Here is a 15,159-nt window from a genome sequence, read left to right as displayed (position 1 = left end):
TTCTAAATACCGCTGACACCAGCTATCTAGCATCAGACTTTTCCTAAATGACTGGAAAATAGAAGAGTCTCAAATTGTAGTGTCAAATCAAGTTTAGCCTAAAGCTTCCTCCTTGCATATTTTAATTTCAGCCTAAATATTTCTCTGCACATCATGAACTGTAACCTAAATAGTTGTAAATAGACTGTAGCCTACTTTTGTGCCAGTCCCCAAGTTTTGGCCATTCTAAAACGTGGCCAACTGTTCAAACCTTGTTCAAATAAGGCAAATGCTGAGCTATAACCAATCCAGCCATTTCTGTAAGTCACTTTCCTTTTTCTGACCATAAATAATCTTCCACCACAGGGCTGTACTGGGGTCTCTGAGCCTACTCTGGCTCAGGAGGCTGCCCAACTCACAAATTGTTCTTTGTTCAATTAAACTCCTAATTCAGCTAAAGTTTTTAACAGTAGCAATCACAACACCAACTCAAGTATTTAAACATTCTTATTCTTCAGTCTTGTGTCCATTTGGCCACTAGGAATTTGACTGTTTCTTACTCTTTTTGAGTCTACTTCTCACTGTTGTTCACCCTAGACTCCCAATTCTTGTAGGTAAATAACTCCACATTAAGACTTATTTCACTTTTTATAGATTTGAGGGGCGATCATTGTAGTGTATTAAATGTAGAGGGGGCAAGATTTGTTTCAGATAATGGCATAACAGAACAAATGGCAGGGACATGGGGATCTGAAATAATTCTTTTCAAACCCTAAATCTAGTCTGAAATTTATAACCAGGGATGAATTGGCAACAGCTGAGCCTTGGTGTCCTCAAATTAAAAATGAGGACATGATGAGCTATCTCACAAAGTTGTCATAAGATTTGATAATATGGTATTTGTGCAGGGGGAGATGCATGAACAGGGATAAAACCTTGAGATTTTAGAAAAAGACTGAAATAATCTGGCAAGCTGTGGCCCAGTGAGGCCCATAGACAAATGGAGTTTTGTGTTTGTTTCTTGGCATACTCATACGTTAAATTAAAGACACTTAAAAAATTAGAATATTTCCCACAGAAGTTTGGGCATTCAGCATTTTGAAAGGTCCAAAGATCTAAAAAGTTGATCCAGGCCTGTACTACTAGCTGCCCTGTTACACTGGGGTGGCTTTGCTCCTTTCTGTTGACTGCCCCATCAGCTTTTAGGGTTGCGCTCCTACCCTGTGTGCGATTCCAGGGATCTTGTTACGTAAGGCAAATATCAAAATATCTGGTCCAATGAAAATGCATACAGTCATGAAAATATCAGGACCAAACCACTGAAACAGATTCTCATGGGACTTCGAAATATATGGTTGCTGGAATAGTGTCATGATAGCAGGTAAAAGGTAATAAAGGTAGATAGGGATGGGATGGAGACTAAACATTAAGTTCGGATGAAACTCAGCAATACTGCAACACAGTCACTTAGGCATAGCTGACCTGTTTGATGAGGGCTTTACAGCAACAAGAGCTATAGTTCAGTTTCTAGGACTCTAAGTTCCTTCTTGCCCTGTTTCCTCTTATCTTATCAAAACACAGTTTCAGCAGCTAGAGAATGCAGGTAGGTAGAGGCCCCTCTGTTGGCTGATTCCTTCCATATGTGGGTTATTTCATTTTCCAAGGGGCCCTAGGGTTTGGGAAAACTACTTGTCCAGTGTAATCACCTATGAGCTAGTATAAACTCAAGCTTTGCTGCAATTTATTAGTCACTGACGTGCCAAGAGAGAAAAAAAAAAAGGTTGGAAGAAACTAAGAAAACAGCTGTTTGAGATTCTAATATAAGGTTCATTTGAGCACGTTTGGGGTTTAAAAAATATTAGATCTATTTCTATCAGCATCCATGCAACATCCTGCACAGAGTGATATTTTAAAGCCAGTATGGCTTCAGTGAGCCCACATTTCCAAAACAGCCCCAAATGGGTTTTAGCAGCAAGCCTCTGATCCCCAGCAATATCGGTGTTTGAAGCCCTCTGAGAAATCAAGGCATCAGGCCTGTTTTAGTGTTGCTCTGTAAATTCTGAATGGCACAGAGCATCTTTTAGAAGTAGAAAGCTGGTACACCCTAAAGCAGATGAATGTCTTTCTTGAAAACTAAGTAGTCATCACATTAGTGCTGAGTAGTTTCTTAAAAATCTTCCTTTTAAAAAGTAGGGGAATGTAGGCTTAGAGAATAAATTTCATTCAGCAAGCTGAGTCCTTACTGCGTGTGGCACTGTGACATAGTGGAAGAAGAACTCTTGTCGTCATGGAGCTTGGAGACTGGCAGATGAGTCATACATGATAAATAAATGTAAGACAAAGACTACAATCAGTACCATAAGAAAGTATATCATAGACATGTTTGATCCGAGATGGAAGGTTCCAGAGTAAGTGACAACTAAGCAGAGATCTTAAAGATGTGGGAAGTAAGTAGACAAAGCAAGTGGGAGGCAGATGGGTGACCTGCCAGCGGGTAAAGAGTGAGGGGATTTGGCTTCTGGGCAGTGGTGGAGGGAATGCCCTGTGCCAAGTTCTTTATTCTTACCCTCCAACACTTGCACTCCTCCAAACTAGCTTTAGAATGTTGCTACTCCTACCTCTATCTTTGTGCTGTGCACTATCCCAGGCTCTGCAAATGCTTAATTCCAAAGTCCAGTCAACAGATTATAATTACTGAAATGTCTGCTTTGTCACACTTACTTGCTTATTTTTTGGTAGAAATGCTAGCTAACAGGAAATCTTCCAAAAGACTTTTCAAAACTTCTAAATTCATAATGAAGAAAAAAAAGAAACTCCTTGGCTAATTGGATTTTAAAACATTTTTTGTCCATTTTAAATTGCTTGTCAGAGAAGTCATTGACCAATAAGTCAATATGTAGAATCTCCCATTCAGTTCTTATGTTGCTATATGGGACCAAAGTCACTGAAAAATATTAACAATCAGCCCTGTGATGGGAGGCAACTGGATATCTTGGCCCCCTTGTTAGATCACTGGACAGTTCATTAGTGAGAATGTTAACAGGATTAAGCAAATGTTTCTGCTAAGTCAGCTCTAGCCAATTATATTGCTTTTGGCTAAGGACATCACAAATCACACTAAGCATAGGGTAGGTATTCTGTATTTTAATAATCATGTTGAAATATTCACACTCAAAAATACTAACCTTGTTAAAAGAATTAGGTCCACAAGAAGAATGCATTCATTGTATTGTCACTTTAAAAATAGTGATAAAAAATCTTAGCTCTCATTTTAGAAGAAATTGATATCTGATGTGCAAATCAGTCTAATGTACATATCAGTATCTCATAATAGGTTACTTTCTCTGAGATAGTGGGTACTGGTTAAAAACCACCTTAAAACTAGTCATGATTCTGAATTCTCTGGTAGAATTTAGATTAATTATAATCCAAGTAAAGTTGAGTTGCCTAGTGGTTCAGCCTTAGAAGAATGTCACATTTAAGAAAAAAAGTCAGTAATTATTTCACATTTTTAGAAGTACTTCAAAAATGCAAAAGGTAGAGGTTCTATATGTTGCCACATGTTCTAGAGATTCCCCCCATTTCTCTCACATGCAGAGATGTTTGGCAGTCTCTTCCCTTGTTCCAGACTTTCCATATTTTCAAACCTGGACTTTCAGTGGCTCACATCTAACTTACTCTCTGGATGTTAGTTTCTCTTCTGCCACTAAATGCTTGCCCTCTCCAATATAAATTATTACCCTGGTCATGCAATGCCTCAGTTCTCTCCCATGCTAATTAACCAAATTCTGCAAAACAGAGGGTTCAGGAACTAAGCTGATAAAGACTGAATTCTCCTGGAAAGGATATGTGACAGAGGGAGAGAGTATGACTGAAGCAAAGGGATTGTGAATATTTACATTAATTTTTCCCTGTCAGTTTTAGAGGTCCATCTATTCCAGAGTATTGTAAATTCCCTTAGTAAAAAGAATGAGCTTTGACTGTGCATATAATGGTCCCTAGGCAATTTAATTAAACACTATACTAGAAATTGGGTATACAAATAAGCCTGTTGGAAACCATTTTAAAATTTGGTCCGTGGAGTCTTCTGATAGTCATTAACTCAAGAAACAGTCACTGAGCACCTAGCATGTGGGTCTTGGAAATTGAGATAATCAAATAACCCCTGCCCTTGAGCGGCTTTCATTTCATTATGGCCCATTAAAACATCACCTTCCTCTGGGACTGTAAATATTAAGAGCCCTTCTTTAACCTCAGACAGCCAAGACAGCACTCTAAGGTCAGAGGAAGGTTGTCTGGGAAGCATTGCTTTGTCATCTTAAAGGGGCAGCATTTATTCACATGTAACCATACTCAATGCCTATATAAGAGCTGCCCTTGGCTGGTGCTCTGAACCACTCAATTATTCCTGTGTTAAAATCTGTTTGATCCTCCTTGCTCCTGAGCCAGCTGCCCTAATTACATGAAACTACTCCAGCTCCTTTTAAGATGGTTCCTGGAAACCCAGTTAGCCAACTAGAGTAACTGACTAGATTCCTTCATTCTTGCCCCATACTTATTTTATAAATATTTGAGCAACAGACCTAGGAGAATCATTGTGGATGATGCTTGTAAAACAAACAATGTATTTGAGCTTCTCATAGTAAGGATTGGCCTGATTAAGTGAATCGGGGAAGTCAGAGCATGAGACATGTCATACTTTGTTAGATACCAAAGCCAATAAATGTTAAATGTTAGGAGATATGAGATTCCAAAGTCTTATAAAGTCATATAAAAGAGGGAATTGACTCAGTTTGCCAGAAAGGGGGCAGTCATTGTCATGGAAAAGGCTCAAAAAAAAAAAAGTGTTAATGAAGGATAGGTGGGAAATTCACCAAACCAAGAGCAGGCAGAACATGCCTAAAACTAAGTAAGCCAGTGTTGCCTAGAGAGCAGAGCCTGAAACAAGAGTTAAAATGGTGATGATTTAATTAAAGAGTGCAAAACTAGGGCAGCAAGGATGAGGCAGAAGGGATGTGAGGCAAGGAAGTATTGAAGCAATGTGAAGTGATACATGGTCATGCTGGCAACTGCTTTATGATAAACTGAAGAGACACAGCATATTGCTTGGCACACGTTGCATAGCATGTGGGACTTCTCCGGAGAAGCCATGAGAAAAAACTGCACCTGACAATAATTTATGATGGAACAGATTTTATCTCCCCAGTGACCTCCCATGTCCTGTTTTCTCTTGGTCAAAATTTGCCATACAGAAGTTGTGTCATCTGGATCCTCTTTCAGCTACTTAGGCAGCCAGACCCCATGCCCTCAGTTGTGATGATTTACCCTAGACTAGAAATATCAAGTGGAGCCAGAAACTCCAGGCATGCAACTGGTCAGCCTGGCTATGGTGTGGCAACTCTGGCATTCTTAGAGCAAGTGACTGGTTGGCCTCAGGTGGATCCTAGGGTTGTTAGTCAAGCTGAGCAGAACAAGCTGCTGTGAGTCCAGGAAGTGGGTGGAATCAAGAGAATCTGGGAAGGTTCATAAAGTTTGTTTGATACAAGTCTGCTGTGACTGGACAGCAAAGAACATCCATAAATCTTTCTAGTTATTTCTCCACATTGGCTACCAGCATTTTTGTTTTTGAGAAGGGTCTCACTCCTGTAACCCAGGCTGGAGTGCAGTGGCACAATCATGGCTCACAGCAGCCTCAACTTCCTGGGCTCAGGTGATTCTCCCACTTCAGCCTCCCGAGTAGCTGGGACTACAGGCACACACCACCACATCCAGCTAATTTTTTGTGTTTTTAGTAGAGATGGGGTCTCACCATGCTGCCCAAAATTGTCTCAAACTCCTGGGTCAAGATATCTGCCAACCTCAGCTTCCCAAATGCTGAGATTACAGATGTGAGCCACTGCTCCTGGCCCAGAGTGATTTTTAAAATACCTTCTCCTGTCTCAAATTACCAAATGGTCTCCCAGACCCAGATCAGCCCACACATATGAAGTCCAGCCCCTTCCAGCTTTGAGACATATCATACGTTGCACAAAGCCTGCCTGGCAATTGGATTTGTGGAATGAGGTGGACATCAACATGCATGCTTACTGCACGATTGTTCATTCCCTGCAAATGAGTCATAACCTTTCCCATCAGTGCTGGGCTCCATCTCCTTGTTCTGTCCATTGAGTACTCTCCATATCTCAAAGTCCATTTAAGACTAGAACAGAGTAAATCCAAGTAAACATGGTACTTTGAGAGACGCAAATACCTCACTTTCACTAGCACCAGTCATGGCTAGAAAAGGGACTGGGAGTTTGAGATGGGCCCAAATGAACTTTGATAGAATGGTCAATATTTGATGAAACATAATTTGTACCATCTTTGGAATTGAGGGATAACTAGAAATATCCAGACATCAGATTGATGCGCCTAGCTCCAAGAGAAATGCTAGGTTAGAGCTGTGCACACCGCTGGAGCTTAATGGACACCTCCAGAGTGCCATTTCTAGTTTACTGTGACTATCTAAGATTCCATTGATGGTTATCTTATTCTCATTTTCCTGACCAGGCCTACACTTCTCCAGCCAGGCCAGATAAGAGGGTGGTGAGATAGGGCAACAAAGCAGTATGAGTCCTACTGCTGTAAGAGATAGCCTGGGCAATCAGCAGAAATACTGCTGTGGAAAGGGAAAAGGCTTTGAATCTTATCCAGGTTCAAGATCAGATTTGCATCTTACTAAATGAGTAATTCAGTTAACCTCTCAGGATCTCAGTTTTATCATCCGGCAAATTAAGTGTTGGATTAACTTCTGCATCTCAAAGGAAGGCAGAAGACTGTTGTTTTGATTGAAGTACCTTGTCTTAGGCCGGGTTCCTTTGAAGCAGAGCCAGAAAGAGTATTCTTGTAAAAGCGACTTAGTGATGAAATACCCAAAGAATAGAGCAGAACTTCAAAGATGTGATGTCAATTGAAGTTAAATTTCAGCCTTCTTTCTACGAAAGGCACTGGAGTATAAGTGGTATTACAGAGTTGTCCCACCTTGGGGCAACTGTAGACTACCCTAAAGAGGGCAAGTGTAATCTCCTAGGCACTTCAGGAAGATGTAGAAATTCCCTAGAGAAGGAGGCTGTTATGAGCTCTAAGCAAACAAAGCAGCTAGAAGATGCTTGTACCAGTAAAAAAGATCTGGGGGCTGGGCATGGTGGCTCACACCTGTAATTCTAGCTCTTTGGGAGACCGAGGTGGGTGGATCATGAGGTCAAGAGATTGAGACCATCCTGGCCAACATGGTGAAACCCCGTCTCCACTAAAAATACAAAAAGTTAGCTGGGCATGGTGGCACATGCCTGTAGTCTCAGCTACTCGGGAGGCTGAGGCAGGAGAATCGCTTGAACCCGGGAGGTGGAGGTTGCAGTGAGCTGAGATTGCACCACTGCACAACAGCCTGGTGACAGAGCAAGACTCCCTCTCAAAAAAATAAAAATAAAAATAAATAAATAAATAAATAAAAAATCTGGGTAAGACACCATTATCATGTATTGTAGCCCACCACTCAGCTCTACTGCTCACGTGAAGTTTACTCAATTCTGGCACAATTTCTCTAGGATTCTGGTTGGTGACAATTTCTGGGGAAACTTAGAAGGGCAATATTGGTGGGATGAATGAGACCCTCCACTGCTATGACTGAGCCAAAAGCCAGTAATATACATATTTTTCTCTTCTACCACCTAACTATGTTCTGCTTCCACTTGGCTATGCAATTCCACTAGTCTAGATGGGTGTAACTGATGTGATGTGAACTCTCTGAAGAATCTTGGACCCTGGTTACTATACCCTTATCCGGCCATTATTCCTGTGCTTGACCACGTAGAGTGACAATGACCATGGAAGTACCAAAAGATGCCACAGTCAATTATCTGGGTGCTGAACTTTTTCATCTGCCTTTATCGTGAGGCTACAGTTTCTATCTCGTCATGATGAGCAGGACTGATAGTAGTTAGCTTACAGCATGATAACTCCTTGTACAGGCACAGGGATCCCAAAGTGACCAGGCATCAGTCATAGTGTTAAGATTAGTGGGACTCTGTTCTTTAGTGGAAACATTCCACATGAGAACTAGGATCTCCTGATCCATAAATCCTGAAGTTACAGAGAATCACAAATCCCCAAATAAATCACTGGGAATGTTGGTGAGAGGGACATTTCTATTTCTACCTCTTGATTCCCGGACTCATGTGCTTTACTAGTAAGAACCTAGTACCATATAGTGACTGTGGGTTCAGGGTATATTCTGTATCCAGAAGGATAGTATGGTAGGTATCATCTTGAGCTGGCACTTCAACTGTACCTGTAAGAGGTTGCTTCACTACTCTATCAGGTCAGCAAGCTTCTGGGTAGTATGTTGTATGGTAGAGTCAGTTGGCTCTATGCACATGTGCTCATGTGGATTTGACCTTCACTCCTGGAATTCAGTGCCTTATGCCAGGTTTCCCAAATCCAGCCATTCTTGTGCAAGTGATTTAAGGGAATGCTTTAAAGAGAAATCCATAAGGAGCTGTGTTAGTCCATTTGCATTGCTATAAAGGAATAACTAAGACTGAGTAATTTATAAAGAGGTTTATTTGGCTCATGGTTCTGCAACTTGTACAAGCATGGAACCAGCATCTGCTTGGCTTCTGACGAAGCCCAGGAAGGTTTCCCTCATGGTGGAAGGCAAAGGGGGAGCAGGTATAATGCATGCAAGAGAGGGAGCAACAGAGATGCCAGACTCAAACTATCAGCTCTTGCATGAACTGAGTGAGAACTCACTTATTATCATGCGAAGGGCACCAAGCTATTTATGAGAGATCCACTCCCATGATCAAAAAACCCCAACATTGGGGATCATATTTCAACATGAGGTTTGGAGGACATAAACATCCAAACCGTATCAGGAGGTAAGGGGTGAAATTAGGGCAGAGGAAGGGGTAAGCAAAGATGTGGTTTCAGCTGAAGTTTACTCGAACGTGACCCCTTGATCTCTGAATGGTACCATAGTCATGGCACAGTAACATGAATGGTACCATAGTAACGTCCAACCCTAAGGCAAGGGATCTGTGCTTTTGTATCTTGAAACCAGGCAGTGCTTGGTCTTGAGCCACTCTGGGGCCAGCACAGCAAGATGAAGTGGCTTTCATCAGCTGAGGGCAGTTTTCTGGAGAAGTATGCATCTGAGCCATTAGCAGCCCCTACTCATGCCAGCCCAGGAAAGAAGATCTGGGTGAGGCCCCAACAGTTGACTCTACCATATCTTGTCACCATATCTTGAAGGGTTTGGATTACCTTGGGGTGACTGTCAGTCACTAAGCGTGAAGGTGCCCCATTCCAACCTCCAAATCTGGGAAATCTAGGCAGTTGTAAGACTAGAATATCTCTACTTCCTCACTGTACTATCACTTGATCTAGTCAACAGCATATTTGTTAAATCTTGACTGTGGCAGACATGATATGTTTTAGAGATACAGAAATAAATCAAACAATCTTGCTCTTATGAGCACTCCATTTCTAGCACTTTATAGACAGCATTAACTAAGATTTTGTACAGCAACTCAAGTCCTACAATCTACCAGTCACAAAGCCATCATCAGGGCAGGGCATTATATATTATAGTCACCAGATGTTTTCATAGCCCTGTCTGATGTTTGCCTCTATCAGCTTCCTGATCTGATTATTCTGGATGATTCTGACTTCTCTGCTTGGGTTTTTCCATTAAGTCAGCACAAGTAGTCATGATAGCAGCTTACACTTGAGAGGTACTTCAAGCACATTAAGTACTAAAATGATAAACACTTTTAGCATCCTGGATGGTAACCTATAATGAAGTTTCTCAAAGTATGGCCCACCTCAAATAACTAGGGGTACTTTTTAGAAACAGATTCTGGGGCTCTTTTCCAGAATTACTTATATTAGAATCTTTAGGGCTCTGATTCTCAGATCTTTAGTGTTGCATTTTAAGCACCCCTGATATGATGCACAGTTAAGATATGAGAGTCACTTGCTAGAAAGTAGGTAATTTATAGCTCTTCCTTTTTGTGACAGATGAGGAAACTGGCTTTGGGCTTAAGTCAACCTCATACCATTAACATTTTGGACCAGATAATTCTTCATTGTAGGGGGCTGTCTCATGCACTTTAAGACTTTTAGCAGCATCTCTGGCCTCTGTTCCCTAGAGTCAGTAATATCTCTCCAAGTGTGACAACCAAAAGTTATCTCTAGTCATCGTTATGTCCCTTGAGGAGCAAAATTGCCATGTACGTCTCTACTGTTCTAAGGTATGGTATCTCGTGAGCAATAATTATCCACAAATTTTTCTATCAGATGGACTTTTTGAATCCTGGCATTACTCATTTGTCGTACAGTCTTAAGGAAGCAACTCAACTCAAAGAACCTTTGTAATCACCATGTGAAAACGGCAGGAAGAATATAGCCACAGATTCAAGGGGGTAACTTGTACCTCTTACCACATCCTCAGATTCTTCCCTCTTCCTCCCTATGGGTTATAGCAAATACTTGTACCACCTATGAAAAACAGGCTGCTTGCTATGCCAAGAGGGCATCAAGACATGTCTTCTGTATTCCATCCCCCTTTGTATTTTTGTTGCCCACATAACCCTCGTGAATAGAAATATTGAGTCAATATGGGTAGTATTAATAGTTCCTCAAAAATAGAAGATGGAAATAGAATAAAGCAGGCATTGTTGGTGCCCACCTTTATCCCTTAGAATTTACTGTTTTATTGTGTTTCACTCCACTTCCAACTTCCAGCACCTACATGTCTATGTTCAGAAGCTGCCTTGATGCCACATGCGGGAGGCTGGAAATGCTGAAGGATGACCACTGCTCAGCAGCAGTCAACCAGTGATGGATGAGAGTTGGTGCACAAATACCCCAGCTCCCTTGCCTCTCAGTTTGGAGAATCCTGAAAAGGTGTGTACTATGCTATTTCTGAGATTAAGCCCTAGTTACCCATAGTGGTAGCTAAATATAGTAGTTGGCTGTATTCTCCATCACTTCTTGAATCCCCTGCCAGTGTTCTCTGCACCTCCTTAATAAACCACTTGAAACAAAAATCAAGTCTTTCTCTCATGGTCTGCATCTTGGGGAACACAAACTAAGACACAGTCTCAAAAAAGTTAACATTTGTAAAACATCTAGTTTATTTTTTCATCTTACCCTACAAGTAATAAAAAAGACAACAAAACAAAACAAAACAAAACACCTTTCATGGGAGAGGGGACATTCAACTAAGATTCTTTGAGTTGCTTTTCCTGTTAATGTTATGCCAAATTTAGAAGAAAAGAATGCCAGAAGAGGGCAGAGAATATGTATTATGTCTATATCTTCGAGACATGAGGTCTTGCTATGTTCCCCAGGCTAGAATGCAGTGGCTATTCATAAGCACAATCATAGCACACTGTGGCCTTGGATTCCTGGCCTCAAGGGATCCTTCCTCCTCAGCCTCCTGAGTTCCTTAGACTATAGGCATGTGCTGCTGCACCCAGCTGAGAATACGTACGTTGGACACAGTCATTCCCCAGTACACGCAAGGGATTGGTTCCAGGACCCCCACATACGCCAAAACCCATGCATACTCAAGTCCTGCAGTTGGCTTTGAAGAACCCATGTACACAAAAAGTCAGCCTTCCATATATGCAGATTCTAAATATTGAGAATATTATATTTTTGATTTTTGCTTGGCTGAAAAGAAATCTGCATGTAAGTGGACCTGTACAGTTAAAGACCATATTGTTGAAGGGTCAACTCTACTTTGTATTTCAAGTGCACCTAACCATGCCTTGGTATTCAGTTGCTAGTGAGAAGGTAATGTATTCAGGATGGCAGTTAGGCCTCATGAGTGCTGGCCACTCTATCTCACAGAACTTCTCAGAGTCCAACAGGATTCTGGAAGCTTTTCACCATGAATTGCCATTGTATGGCATACAAAAACATAACATGCCTGCAGAATAAAGATCTATGGATTTTGTTAAGTCTTCACCAACTGTTTTATATTTTATCAGCCTAAACACAGAAGAGCCTTTTCAACAGATGGATTACATCAGATTCTGTAAACACTGTAATTGTTTGGCAGGATTACTGCTTACACTGAAAAATGTAATTTGCAAAAATACACAGAGACGACACATACCCAATATATACAGTGACAGTTTGTGCTGTAAAAGAGGTCTTGTCATATGCCTTCTGTACAGTGCTCATTAACTAACCAAATCCAGAATTAAGCAGCAATTATCTCCAACATCTCAGACTGCTGTTTCTGTCATTTTACCGTTTCCTGGGAGTTTGAGAAATGAAATGAAGCATATCTCTCATCCCTTTCTCCCCAGCATATTCATAAAGACAGACCATGGAGGGCAGCCAAGTGACACAGTGTTATAGTGAAATCAGCCCTTTTAATTAGGTGCGGGCAAAGCAGGTATTTTGCTTTACTAAAACGTAAGCATCCTGTAGTTTAGGTGGTTTCACAGTCATTGCTCAAGATTTACAAAATGCTGGTCTATCTGGCAAGGTATTCTTCTCAGATGATTGTTCTGGGAATGAATCAGAGGGCTTGGGAAGAAAACATCTTAACTTACATAATTTCATCAGCCTCCCATTTTCATGGAGTATTTTATAGCTAAACATCAAGGAAGGAAGAAATTGCAAGTAAATCAATCTCAGGCCTGCTGCCAGTAGGAGGAAGAAAGGCAAACCTAGGTCCATGGGAAGTTTGTGGCTGAAGGAAGAACCCTCCATTGGAGACCTTCAAAGCAATTGTGGGGTTATCATGTCAATACTTAAAGGCCTGCTCTGTGCCAGGCACTAGGCTAAGCGTGTTACTCCTTACATTGAAGCTTCAGTGATTTTGAAGTGAGAGAATTCAAGTTCGGAGGGCTATAAAGTCTTGCCCAATATGACTAGTCAGGTCTGGATTCAGTCTTGGTTTTGCCTAGTTTCTAGGCGCTGAACCTATGTTGAGACAGGTTGTTTATATTTCTAAATTTGTTTTTGACAAGTGTTCAAAGGCATCCCTGATGTCTCAAAAACTTTTGTAGCCCACTAGGAGGACATTGTATTTTCTTTCCCTTGAATACTCCAAATTGAGGAATGGTGAAGAGGCAGGAGGAAAACAAAAGGATATGCTGATTAAAAATAAACTCATCTTAAAATATTTGAAGAGTTCTTCCAGTTGAGAGAGTCCATGGCCAAACTTTGTGGCAGAATGTTTTTTGTCCACCCAAAGATAGATTAAGTTGCATCATTACGTACAACATTGCTTCAATGTTTTGATTATAAGTAGTAATCCAAGTCTGAGATTCAAAGTTTAAAAATATAGAAAAATGCAAAGAAAACTCAGCCCAAGTAACTACTATTAACCTTGAGACACTGTACTAAGTTATCTTGTATGTAGAAAAGTATAACATCCATTAAGTTACAGCTCAGTGAATTAAAGCAAAGTGAAAATCTTTGTGTAACCACATCTCCCGAATAGCTCAGAAGACATTACCTAGGAGGTAATCATACTCCCCATAGATCACTACCCTCTCCTTCCTTCACCTTGTAACCATTATTCTGAAGATTTCTAAGCTATTGTTTAGTTTTGCCTGAGTTCAAGTTTTGTGCAAGGAGAATCACATCTTTGCTCAATATTGCTTAATTTATTCACATTGCTCCATGTAGCTATAGTTCATTTTGATTGTTGTATGGTATTCTATTACATGGGGTTAACGGATATAGCAAATAATTCAAATGTAACCTGGTGTCCTGAATTTTAGGTAACTTTTGGTGTTAATGTCCTATGCTATTTGCAACATAATTACATTAAAAGATATTTACCTAAAATTAAGATAAACATCCTCTATTTCATCTGGCAAACCTAATTTTATGACACAAAATTTAAGAAAGAGTCTACTTTTAAATTTTTGGATTGTTTCCAAGCTATTGGCTATCATATATTTGCTTCTATGAATATTCTTATTTTTGTCTCTTCATTGTTGATTTTACAGCTAATTTCTCTTTTCAATATGTAAATATATTTAATAAAAATGCTGTCAAAATTTTATATGTTCTGAATGTTAAATATTTTTGTTGGATGATTGTATCATACTTTTGCCGTAACTTAACAATTTCCCTTTTGTTGGTTATTTAGATTCTCTAGTACAGTTGTGTGGAACTACTCTGTATAGTTTAGAGAGCACTGGAGAAGTAAACAAAAACATAGCTGCGGAACAAGCAAAATAGTGTTTGATCTGCCTCAGGCTCCATTTTCTAGGGAACATAAGCTCACACATTGGAGATGCAATCCCAAGGAAGCAAGAATGAAGGGTAGAAGTGGGGAAGAAAGGAGGAAAAGCACATAAAATGTGGGGTATTACTGAGCTGGCCATGACTTCAAGAAAGCTCTGCAGCCAATTGCTTAGTCACAGGTGAGTCCTAGAGAAAGGCACATGGACCCCCTAAATTTGATGAAGGATGAAATGCTTCTATCTCTTTCCTACAACTCTTCAAAGTGGGACTTGTGGGGGTGTGAGCTCTTCCACGCTTCCATGCTTTTGGATAATCTGGCTCTGCTGTTAGGACACTAGGGAAGCCAAATCCTCTGTGGTTGCAATCTAGTTAGATCTAGGCAGTGGAGCTTCTCATCACCCCCAGACAGGAAGGGAGATGGAGGTCTTGCAGACTGTCAATCTTTGCCTGGGGGAAGGAGAGACAGCCAACTGTGATAGAAAGCAGGCATTCACTCATAGATAGGTGAAGTTGCCACTGTGGCTGCAGCAGCCTGGGGCAAAAATCAGGGGTCATAGGGCAGGTGGGGGCTGATCTGAAGTGGCACATAAATCAAAGTTGTACTTGATCTCCAGGGGGTAACAGGAAATGGGTAGAAAACAAGCCAAATACCAGTTGTGGCTACACAAACAGTTGTACAAATGAACCAATCATAATCCACATCCTGCCCCCCGCCCCTCTCCCCCATAAAAACACGAGTCCCAAACACCATAATCCTGAATGTTGAAATCTTGAAAGCTCAAAGTCTAAATAATCTTGACAGATCAAAATATCAAATTCTGGAAGAAAAATGAGAAATTTAAGGAGATTTACATTTATAAAGGAGGATTTGAGAAACAAAACCACAACAATACTTCATAGGTCACTTTACACAAAATA

General features: G+C 40.7%; 1 long non-coding RNA gene across 1 annotated transcript; it reads left to right on the top strand.

The window, feature by feature from the left end:
- The first annotated feature begins 2,347 nt into the window (after nucleotides 1-2,347).
- Nucleotides 2,348-11,035, top strand: LOC134758491 (uncharacterized). Its single transcript, XR_010133717.1, has 3 exons — nucleotides 2,348-2,426; nucleotides 10,318-10,442; nucleotides 10,765-11,035. It is a non-coding gene; the product is annotated as an uncharacterized lncRNA (long non-coding RNA).
- The last annotated feature ends 4,124 nt before the right edge of the window (nucleotides 11,036-15,159 follow it).

Source organism: Gorilla gorilla, chromosome 1, assembly GCF_029281585.2.
Source record: "Gorilla gorilla gorilla isolate KB3781 chromosome 1, NHGRI_mGorGor1-v2.1_pri, whole genome shotgun sequence".
Lineage (NCBI taxonomy): Eukaryota > Metazoa > Chordata > Mammalia > Primates > Hominidae > Gorilla > Gorilla gorilla.
This window is presented reverse-complemented; position numbering and strand designations above follow the sequence as displayed.